This window comes from the organism of the source record quoted next, unplaced genomic scaffold (assembly GCF_019419815.1).
Source record: "Pyrus x bretschneideri cultivar Hongxiangsu unplaced genomic scaffold, Pyrus_bretschneideri_v1 Contig219, whole genome shotgun sequence".
Taxonomy (NCBI): domain Eukaryota; kingdom Viridiplantae; phylum Streptophyta; class Magnoliopsida; order Rosales; family Rosaceae; genus Pyrus; species Pyrus x bretschneideri.
In genome coordinates, this window is record NW_025999523.1 from 9,711 (window position 1) to 15,803 (window position 6,093).

General features: G+C 39.5%; 1 non-coding gene across 1 annotated transcript; it reads left to right on the forward strand.

The window, feature by feature from the left end:
* The first annotated feature begins 4,843 nt into the window (after window positions 1-4,843).
* On the forward strand, window positions 4,844-4,950 carry LOC125477505. The gene has a single exon (XR_007258556.1). It is a non-coding gene; the product is annotated as a small nucleolar RNA R71 (small nucleolar RNA).
* Window positions 4,951-6,093: the final 1,143 nt, after the last annotated feature.

Sequence of the window (6,093 nt, forward strand, 5' to 3'; positions counted from 1 at the left end):
ATAGGCAAAGAATATGGAATGGAAATAACATAAACACAAAATAAGGAAAGAACACAAACCACACTAGGTTGCCTCCTAGCAAGCGCTTTATTTAATGTCTAGGCAAGACATGGTAGCTTGTTCATGGTGTTGTAAACTCAAGAAAATCTACAACTTGATACACTGGCTCCTCCTCTACTTTCTCCAAATATGGTTTCAATCGCTGCCCATTGACTTTAAAAGAGGTGCCATTCTTCATGTTCTCTATCTCCACAGCTCCATGGGGAAATGTTTGCAATACTTTGAATGGTCCCACCCACCTAGACTTCAGTTTTCCTGGAAAAAGTCTCAAACGTGAGTCATACAAAAGTACTTTCATACCTTGGTGAAACTCCTTCCTTAGGATGGCCTTGTCATGATAGAGCTTAGTCCGTTCCTTGTAGATTTTGGCATTCTCATATGCCTTATTTCCAAGTTCTTCCAACTCATTAAGTTGGAGCTTCCTTGCTATTCCAGCATCCTTGTAATCAAAGTTGAACTTCTTGATGGCCCAATATGCACGGTGTTCAAGCTCCATTGGCAAATGACAAGCTTTCCCAAACACAAGGCGATAAGGACTCATGCCAATGGGGGTCTTGTATGCTGTTCTATATGCCCATAGTGCATCATTCAACCTCAATGACCAATCCTTCCTTGTAGGACTCACAGTCTTCATCAGAATGTTCTTGATCTCCCTGTTGCTAATCTCCACTTGTCCTGAGGTTTGAGGATGGTATGGGGTTGCCACTTTGTGGTTGATGTTGTACTTCTTCATCAAGGATTCAAAAGGTTTGTTGCAGAAATGGCTGCCACCATCACTAATAATAGCTCTTGGGGTTCCAAACCTACAAAAAATCACATCTTTAAGAAAATTCAACACAACCTTATGATCATTAGTTCTTGTAGCAATGGCTTCAACCCATTTGGATACGTAATCCACTGCCACTAATATGTATAAGTAGCCAAAAGAGGATGGAAATGGTCCCATGAAATCGATTCCCCAAACATCAAAGAGCTCCACCACCAAAATGTTATTCAATGGCATCTCATTTCTTCTGCTAATGTTCCCCATTTTCTGGCACCTATCACACTTAGAACAAAAATCAAAAGCATCTTTGAATAAAGTAGGCCAAAAGAAACCAGATTGTAAGACTTTTAAAGATGTCTTTTTGGCACCAAAATGTCTTCCACATGCCAATGTATGGCTAAATGTTAGAATGCTTTGTTGCTCACTCTCTGGGACACATCTCCTAATGATTTGATCAGGGCAATATTTAAACAAATATGGTTCATCCCAAACGTAGTGCTTTACCATGGCCAGGAAATTCTTTCTTTCCTGAAAAGAAATGTCATTTCTCATTACACCACAAGCCAGATAATTAAAAAAATCAGCATACCATGGCTCTTGTTCTTGAACAACAAGAAGTTGTTCATCTGGAAATGATTCATTTAGGGGCAAGGGTTGCCCCACTCCATGGTTTTCATTAAGTCTGGACAAATGGTCAGCCACAACATTATCACTGCCCTTCTTATCTCGAATTTCCAAGTCAAACTCTTGTAGTAAGAGTATCCATCTAATCAAGCGTGGTTTAGCATCCTTCTTTGTCATCAAGTACCTAAGGGCTGCATGATCAGAAAACACAATAACTTTAGATCCCACAAGATATGACCTAAACTTTTCTAAGGCAAAAACAACAGCAAGCAACTCCTTTTCAGTTGTGGAATAGTTAAGTTAAGCATCATGCAGAGTCCGGCTTGCATAGTAGATCACATGTGGACGTTTGTTCACCCTTTGCCCTAAAACTGCACCAACAACATAGTCAGAGGCATCACACATTAATTCAAAAGGTAACGACCAATCTGGTGCCATAATAATAGGGGCCGAGGTTAGTTCATTTTTCAAAGTATTGAATGCATCCATACAAGCCTTATCAAAATGAAATACAACATCTTTAGCTAACAGATTGCATAATGGACGAGTGATCATTGAAAAGTTCTTAATGAAACGACGATAAAAACCAGCATGGCCCAAAAAACTTCTTACTCCCTTCACAGTGGTGGGGGCTACCATATTGGTGATAACGTCAATTTTGGCTTTGTCCACCTTCATTCCTTTGCTAGAGATTACATGTCCCAACACAATTCCTTGTTTCACCATAAATTGGCACTTTTCCCAATTGAGAACCAAATTTGTTTCCTGACATCTTTGAAGTACTAACGATAGATGGTTAAGACATTCATCAAAAGAGGAACCAAACACTGAGAAGTCATCCATAAATACCTCAATGAACCTTTCTACCATGTCAGAAAAGATGGCCAACATGCATCTTTGGAATGTCGCTGGAGCATTGCAAAGTCCAAAAGGCATTCTCGTATATGCAAATGTGCCAAAGGGGCAAGTAAAGGTTGTTTTCTCTTGATCCTCCGGAGCGATTGCAATTTGATTGTAACCTGAGTAACCATCCAGAAAACAATAATGTGAGTAACCTGCCAATCTCTCAAGCATTTGATCTATGAAAGGCATAGGAAAATAATCTTTTCTAGTGCCAGAATTCAACTTCCTGTAATCGGTGCAAACACGCCAACTAGCAGTGGGCTTTGTGGGCACAAGCTCATTGTTTTCATTCTTCATCACTGTGATTCCCACCTTCTTAGGCACCACTTGAATGGCACTCACCCATTTGCTATCAGAAATGTGATATATGATCCCCACATCTAACAATTTTAACACCTCATTCCTAACCACTTCCTTCATGTGTGGGTTGAGCCTTCTTTGTGGTTCACGGGTTGACTTTGCCCCTTCCTCCAAAAGAATCCTATGCATGCACATGGTAGGGCTTATTCCCTTGATATCTGCAATAGACCAACCAAAAACTGATTTGAACTCTTTTAACACCCTAATTAGTTTATCTTCTTCATTTGGGGTGAGATCAGAAGCTATGATAATTGGAAGAGTTTCAAATTCAGCTAGATATGCATATTTAAGATGTGGTGAAAGTGGTTTAAGTTCAAGTTTTGGTGCCTTAACAGTGGAAGGAGTTAGGTGTGACATTGATGATTCAAAATGCTCTAAAAGAGGTGAAACATTCAAAGGATACAATGCCAATGCATCCAAGGCAGCTACTTCTTCCATGAGTGCATCTTCTTCATCAAACTCATCTTGAGATTAACTCAAAACAATTTGTAATGGTTCATTCGATTGTGCCTGTAAGAACTTAGAGAATACAAGTGAATCAAGCACATCAATGGCATAACAATCAAGGAATGAAGAAGGATGAGAAAGAGATTCAAACACTTTGAATTGAACTGTCTCTCCTAACACTGTCATAGTGAGGAGTCCATTTTGCACATCAATGATGGTCTTGGCCGTGGCCATGAAAGGTCTCCCAAGCAATATAGGCAACTCTCGATCATGTATAGGAGCTTCTTCCATGTCCAACACTACAAAATCTGCAGGCAAGATTAGTTTATCAACTTGAACTAGAATATCTTCTACTATACCTCTTGGATATTTCACAGATCTGTCTGCAAGTTGTAATGAAATGGTGGTGGCTTTCAAATCTCCCAAACCTAGTTGAAGGTACACTGAATAAGGCATTAAGTTGATGCTAGCACCCAAATCAAGCATTGCCTTCTCTACTTTCTTGTCCCCTATGGTGATGTTGATAGAGAAACTTCCTGGATCCTTGAGCTTTGGTGGAAGTTTTCTTTGCAAAACTGCACTCACATTCTCAGACACCATTACCTTCTCATGTGGTCCATACTTCCTTTTGTAACTGTTCAACTTCTTGAAGAACTTCCCATATGCTGGCATGTTCCTAATGACATCAAGCAAAGGTAAGTTAACATTCACTTTGCTTAGTATATCAAAAATTTCTTTGAATGACTTATCCTGCTTGCTCTTGGCAAGTCTTCCAGGGAATGGTATTGGTGGAGTGTATGGTTTCTCAGCCTTGTGAAGATTTGGTGCTTCAAGTGAGGAAGTAGCATGACTTGGTTCCTCATTTGGTCTATCATTGTCTCCTTGAGTAGCACCTGCATTCACATAATCATATTCATTAGTAACTTCATTGCCAACCCTATTATCAATAACCTTACCACTTCTAAGTGTAGTGATTGCTTTGGCTTGCTCTTGGTTCCTTTGGAGTATCACGGGTTGGCTTGGAAACTTCCCAACCTCTCTTTGGTTCAAGGCATCTGCAATCTGCCCCAATTGTGTTTCCATTTTGGTTAGGGCTGCTGAATGTTGTTGGAGAGTGCTATTGGTGGAATGTTGGAATTGCAAGGTGTTTTGGGCTAACAATTTAACTGTGTCCTCAAGGGTAGGGGCAGGTTTTGGTTGGAAATTTTGGAATTGATTGTTGTTCTTCCATGAAAGGTTGGGATGATCTCTCCAACTTGAGTTATATGTATTTGAATACACATCATTCCTTGGCCTTTGGTTGTAAGAATTCATGAGGTTCACTTGTTCTTGAACATACTCGGGGTAAGCCTCCCTAGATGGACATTGGTGAGTAGGATGGCTTGGTATGTTGCAAATGGCACACACTTCATTAGCTTTTGGCACCATGTTGAGCACGGATTCAAGCTTCATTTCTAGGTTAGCTACCTGCAACAAAAGCTCATGATTAGAACTTGTTTCATAAACTCCAACTTTCTTACCCCTTAAATCTTTGTGTTGAGCATTAGACCCCAACATCTCATAAATGTTATATGACTCTTGAGCATTCTTTTTCTTCAATGCTCCACCTGTGGCATTATCAACAGTTGATTGACAATTTTGGGTTAATCCATCATAGAAAATTTGCATTTGTAAGTGAAAAGGTAACCATGATGTGGACATTGCAACAAGAGGCCCTTAAAACGCTCCCAACACTCATTGAAAGGTTCACCATCATCTTGTTTGAAGTTGAAGATTTGTCCCCTTAATGTGGCTGTCTTTTGAGTGGAAAAGAACTTCTCCAAGAACTTCTTAGCCACGGCATCCCATGTGGTGAGGGAACCTGGTGTTAGAGTCATCAACCAACTCTTGGCCTTATCTTTCAAAGTGTAAGGAAACACTTTCATCCTCAAATTTGCTTCACTTACTCCCTGCAAAGGTAAACCACTCGCAACATTGTAAAACTCTTTAATATGAGTTAAAGGGTCTTCATTAGGTAAGCCATAAAATGAGGGAAACATATGAAAATATGAAGATTTGAGATCATAGTTTCTAGCTTCTGTGGGCAACAAGATGCATGAAGGTGAATTTGGTATGATTGGTTGAGCAAAGTCCTCCAAAGCTCGAAGCTCATCTTGGTTGCCCGCCATCTCCTCTTCTCTTTCCCAATCAAGGTGCTCAGATCCTTTACTTGTTGAATTAGGTGAAATCCTTTCCTCTTCCTCACGGATAAAGGATGAACTTGATGGCACAAAGTTGTCCAAAGTGTGGCCCTTTAACCTTTCAATTCTTTGGCCTAACTCAACAAGTCTATTTGACATATACTACCTGAAACAAAGTAACACAAGTGTGAATGAAAGTCAAGAAGCAAACAACAATGAAAAGAACAAAGATCAACTAGCAAACAACAATGAAATGAACAAGAATAAACTTAAAAACGTTTGAAAAGACTCAAGGGACTCAAAACAGATTCACAAGACTCAAAACAAGCTAAAAACTCTCAAAACTGCCTAAAAACACAAACTGGGCAGTTTTGACACTAAACTCAACTTTGGACGAAAATTAGGTTTGGACTTGACTCAAAATGCTTCAAAACACAAGATAAGACAGATTCTAAGCCTAAGACTTAACAAAATATGGGGGGGGGGGGTTTGTATTTGGATGAAATTCAATTACATGGACAGATTATAAAGAAAACAGGTTATAAAGCAAATTGATGTAAACCAATGGATAATGGAATGGCTAAGGGATTCGTCATTACACATGAAATATATGCAACTTAAATCAACTTCCAGTTATCAATTCGACAAGTTATGAACCTCAACACTAATCAAAATAGCAAACAAGCAAACAAGCAATTACAAGGGACTGAAATCAGTCCCCGGCAACGGCGCCATTTTTGTTGATGTATATTT